Below are 6,000 nucleotides of genomic sequence, written 5' to 3' on the forward strand. Positions count from 1 at the left end.
CTTTTGAGGGAACAGTGGTTCTCAAGGAATGGCAGTTATGACCCTTGAGTGAGACCCAGACTCAGTTTCCAACATGTCTTCAGAAAGGCTTGAGCAGCCCTCATTGACTCATTCATTCTTGAGCATCTACCACTAGGCATTAAGCATTGGAAGCAGTGGCTGATGTCCTGAGATATGCTTGAACACAAGTTCCCGAAGCTTCCCTGCTGCTGAAATCTCATGGAAGGGCCTAGGACCAAGAGTGCATTTCTCACAGCCCTCCATAGAGACCTTGGAGAATGGAGGGCCGGCACTGGACATTTACCCAAGGACAAAGAGCCACAAGGCCTGCTTTAATTCATAAGAAATATTCCCCTCCAGATACTTCAAAACCTACTGTAAAGTTATGCCCCGTATGAGGCTTGGAGAGATAAAGCAACTATGCCAGAGTCATGCAGACAAGGGGCAAAGCTGGCTTTAGAGCCTGGACCTGGCTGACCCTAATGCCCACGGCTGCTCTCTTCACCATGCCTCAAAGCCCTTCAGAGAAGATATTCTTAGTGCCAACCCTGACACTCAGAAATCTTGTGCAAAAAAAGGGCTCCTTGGGAAGTGGATGTGGCTCAAGTGATTGGGCTCCCACATCCCACCATATGGGAGGACCTGGGTTCGATCCCTGGGCCCTCCTGGTTAAAAAAAAAAGCATGCCCATTTGGTGAGCCAATGCCCATGTAGCAAGCCAAGTGCCCACACAGCGAGTCAGTGCCCATGCAAATGAGTTACACAGCAAGATGATAACCCAACAAAAGAGAGACTAAGGGGAGAGTCAAGGCAAGGTACAACAGAAATCAGGAACCAAGGTGGCACAAGTAAAAGAGAACCTCTCTCCACATCCGAGGTTCCCAGGAATGAATCCCAGTGAATCCTAGAGGAGAAAGAAGAGAAGACAAAAAGAGAAATAGATACAGATGATCACACGGCAAAAAACAGCAGGGTGGGGGTGGGAGGGGGAGGGAAGAAAAAAAAGGGGAGGTCTTCTTGTATCAATGCCAAAGATGTGCTGTGCTGATAATGGGCTTGCATGGAAAAAGTGCCAAAAGTACCTATGGGCCATGGTTGGTGGCAATAGTCTGATATTCTCTCATAATCTGATAAATGTTCCACCACAGTGTGGTGTGTTGGTGAAGGGGTGTGGTATGGGAATTCTACACACGTGCATCATTGTTTTGTAAGTTCACAACCTCTGTAATAAAAACATATTTTTTAAAAATAGGGTGGGTTGGGGGAAAAATACACCAAATATAAGATAGGGGCTATAGTTAGTGATAAGTACTATTTTGATGATGCTCTTGCTTAGTTTGTAATAAATGTTTCACAACAATACAAGGAGTTGGTGGAGGGTGATGTGTGAGACCCCTGCATGATGTGATGCACGTCTACTTTGTAAGTTCACAATCTTTACTATACACTTATTGTTTATGCATGTTCATATATGAATGAATTTTATTCTTCAATAAAAAATGTATTTTAAAGAAAGGGGGGTGGGAAGCGGACTTGGCCCAATGGATAGGGCGTCTGCCTACCACATGGGAGGTCTGCGGTTCAAACCCTGGGTCTCCTTGACCCGTGTGGAGCCGGCCCACGTGCAGTGCTGATGTGCACAAGGAGTGCCGTGCCACGCAGGGGTGTCCCCCGCGTAGGGGAGCCCCACGTGCAAGGAGCTGCCCAGTGCGAAAGAAAGTGCAGCCTGCCCAAGAATGGCACCGCACACACGGAGAGCTGACAGAACAAGATGACGCAAAGAAACACAGATTCCCAGTGCTGCTGCTAAGGATAGAAGCAGTCACAGAAGAACACACAGCGAATGGACACAGAGAGCAGACAACTGGGGTGGGGGGGGGGAGGAAGGGGAGAGAAATAAATAAATAAATAAATCTTTAAAGAAAGGAGCTCCTCAAAGGGGTGCAAATGTAGCTTGGTGGTTGAGCACCTGCATGCCATGTATGAGATCCCGGGTTCGATCCCCTGGTACCTCCTAAAAAAAAAGTCTCCTCCCAGGTGCTGAGGGAATGGAAGATGGGGCGTGACTGCTAAATGGGTATGGGGGTAAAGGTAATAGTTGCATAACATTGTCAATGTACTAAATGCTACTGAATTGTACACTTTAAAATGGTTAGTTTCATGTCGTTTGAATTTTACCTCAAAAAACCAAAGAGTTTAAAAAGGGCTTCTCCTGGAACAGGCTGGGGACTGCGGCTCCTCCCTCCCCCCCTTCTCCTTCCTGAGGCCGTCGCTGAGGCAGCAGGGAGTTGAGCTTTCTGATACAGTTCAAGTGCCCATTAATTTTCCGGGGTTATCTGTCTCTAGAAGATTCTGACACAACCACCTGAGACCTGGGGCCCAGGTCTTGGTGCTCAGGCGCGCCGCCTGTGCGCCCGGTCATTGATACAGACACAACGGGGGAAGGCCCAGGACCTCTCTGGAAGGCTTGGCTTTGAAATCTGACATTCATGTGTGCTCACGTGACTGAATTCCACAGATTTTCTTCAGGGCAAGTCGGAAAATCAGATTCTGCTGTGTTTTTACAGAAACAGAGGGCTGCAAGTCAGAAGTCAGTATAGGCTCCAAATGTTTCACAACAATGCGAGGTGGGGGGGGGCGGTGCTGCGTGGGAGCCCTGTACGATGATACGCACATTTTGTTGTGGTTTTTCTTTGGTAAGCTCACAATGATTATTACACATTTAATGTTTATGTATGTTCATATATGAATGATATACGTCAATAGTTTTTTTTTTAATTGGGAAAAAAAAAAGCCAGTTTATGCTCTGGGCCCTTCATATCATGTATGTCTCTCCTCAAGAGGAGAGAAAGGAAAGGAAAGGAGAAGAGAGGGAAGGGAAGGGAAAGAAAAAAATCAAACCAAAAAAAGTCACCTTATGGGTTTGTAGGTTCAAGGAATAATTACAGGACAAAATGGCAGAGGCGACCGCTCCTACAGGATTACGTAAGAAGCCGTGTTCTGTTGTTTCACCTCAGCATGTGCCACTGTCTGTCCTTCCAGAGAGCCCACACAGGCAATGCTGGAGACTCTCCTGCCGGAATGCGGGAATGAGCCCGGGGGCAGGGGCAGGGCCCAGGCCTCTGAGGAGGACAGCAGGGCTCCTGTCCCCAAGTCCGTCTAAACCCTCCCTGACCAGGTCACCAGAAAGTCCCATGTCAGTTTGGAGAGGCAGCCACAGAACTGCAGGAGGGTCTCAGGGCATGTAGGAGATGAAACTGCTTAAGTGCAGGGGAAAAAACACTGGAAAGCTGTAGGCCAAATGGTTCTCAGAACACACACATGGCTGGGAATCGTTCCAGCAGCCTGAGTGGAAACGATCAGCAAATATGGCCCATATCCCAGAGAAAAATCAATGAATAGAAACAGATGCTTAATAGCCAAAAGGCAGAAACAACCCAAGTCTCCATCAGTAGATGAATGGATAAACAAAAAGTGTTATATCCATACAATGGAATATTAATCAGCAGTATAAAAAGTAATGACATTGGGACACATGCTATAGCATGGGTGAGCGTTGAAGATAGGTTGACTGAAATAAGCCAGATAAAAACAAATATCACAGGATCTCAAATTACTTTTATGAAATAATTAGATATGCAAATTCATAAAGTAAAAAATTAGATGCCAGGTTACCAGGGGGAGGGATGAGAGTGGGGAATGGGGAGTTAATGCTTAATTGGAACAGCTTCTTTTTGAGGTGATGGAAAAGTCTTGGTAAAGGATAGTGGAGATGGTAGCACAATGTTGTGAATGTAATGAACATGACTGAGCTGTATATTTCAATGTGTTTCAAAGGGGAAATTTAGGTTGTATACATGTTACCAAAAATTGTGGTAGTTTGAGGCTGCGTGTACTCCAGAAAATCATGTTCTTAAACCTTGTCCATTCCTGTGGAGTGTGGACGTTTTATGGTGGGACATTTTGATTAGGTTTCTTCAGTTAAGGGCCTTTTGATTAGGTTACTTCAATCAAGGCGTGACCCAGGGTGGGTCTTAACCTTCTCACTGGTATCCTTTATAAACAAAATGAATATGGAAAGAGAGATAGAGAGAAAAACCACAGAAGCATGAGAAAGCCACAAAGCAGAAGCTAAAAGCAACAAAACCTAGAAGAGGAGAGAGATCAGCAGATGCTGCCGTGTGCCTTGCCATGTGACAGAGGAGTCCAGGATCGCTGACAGATGGACTTTGAGGAGAGCATTGCCTGATGATGCCTTGATTTGGACCTTTTCATGGCCTCAGAACTGTAAGCTTGCAAGTTAATAAATCTCCATTTGTAGGGACATGAGATGCCCACTTCCCCTCCCACTAGGTATTTGTGTAGCTTGCTGGAAAGGGTGGGGTGGAATTGGCCAGCAACCCATCCTGGAAGTTGCCACTTCAGCGCACACAGGACCCCAGGGGTAGTAATCATTAACCGATATGTGTTGCTGGGAATCCACATGATTCCCCCCATGTGCATCTACTCACTGTTAACCATTTACTAGGCTATGTGCCTCCCCAAGCCACTCTATGCATTAGCTAGACCCCCTCTTTGTGTTGTCTAGCCCTATATAATCTTTGTCTTCCCACTGTGTGGCGCGGCTGCTGACTGACGGCTGTCATCAGGATGTGTGAGTGGCGTGACAGCTGCTGGCCTCCCCATGTGGTTTCTTTGGAATATCAAAGTATTCAGTCAGCTTTCCTGGGCTTGACATTCCTGCATTACATCATTGTAAAAGCCTACCCATTTCTGGTAAATTACATTCCAGCAGCCTAGCAGACTAAAACAGAAATTAAGAGGGAAAAAAAAACCAATGGTGACAGAGATGATGGAATTAACAGACAAGGTTATTAAAAGAACATCTATCATAACATGCTCCATATATCCAAGAAATTAGAGGAAAACATGACCAAGATGAGGAGAGAATTGAGACATTAAAAAGACCCATGGGAAGTGAATGTGGCTCAAGTGTTTGGGCTCCCATCTACCATATGAGAGGACCAGGGTTCAACTCCTGGGGTCTCCTGGTGAAGGTATGCTGGCTCGAGCAGAGAGCTGGCTCATGTGGAGTGCTGGCTGATGCAGCGAGCTGGCCCAAGTGGAGTGCTGGCCTGCGCAGCAGTGCTGGCCCACGCAGCAAGTTGGTCCAAGCGGAGAGCTGGTGCAGCAAGATGATGCAACAAGAAGAGACACAGAGGAAAGACAATAAGAGATGCAGCAGACAAGGGAGCTGAGGTGGCACAAGAGATTGAGCACCTCTCTCCCACTCTGGAAGGTCCCAGGATTGGCTCCCAGTGCCGCCTAAAAAGAAGACAAGCAGACACAGAAGAACACAGAATGGACAGAGAGTGCAGACAATGAGGGGGCTGAGGAGAAATGAATGAATGAATGAATGAATGAGTGAATGAAAGAAAAAAGATCCAAAAAGAACTTGTAGAGATGAAAAGAATGTCTGAGATGAAAAACACACTGAACGGGATAAAGAGATCTGCAGAAGAAACAATCAGTGAATGTAAAGCAATAGAAAACTGTTCAAAATGAAGCATGGAGAGAAAAAAGTGAAGAGAAAATGCACAGTGTTTTGGTAACCCGTGGGGTGAAAGGCGAACGGGGTGACTGCTTAACGGGTGAGGGGTCTCCTCTGGGGCGTCTGAAATGTTTTGGAGCTAGGAGTGATGGTTTTACAATTTTGTGAATGTACTAAATGCCACCGAATTGCACACTTGAAAATGACCAATTTTAGTTACGTGAATTTCGCCTCAATAGAAAGAGAGAGGGAGGGAGGGGGATAGGCTCGCTTTAGCACCGAAAAACCTTCAATACTGTCCCTTGGCCTTAAAGCGGTGCCCCGTTCCTCACCCTGATCCACAGGGTTTTACCCACCTCTCCTGCTCCTCCACCCCTCTCACCCTCACCCCTCCGCTTGGGCCACGCTCAGCTGCTCTTCACTTTGCAAACTTCCTCCTTTCCGGGCTC

Source organism: Dasypus novemcinctus, chromosome 10 (genome assembly GCF_030445035.2).
Source record: "Dasypus novemcinctus isolate mDasNov1 chromosome 10, mDasNov1.1.hap2, whole genome shotgun sequence".
In the NCBI taxonomy this organism is placed as follows: Eukaryota; Metazoa; Chordata; class Mammalia; order Cingulata; family Dasypodidae; genus Dasypus; species Dasypus novemcinctus.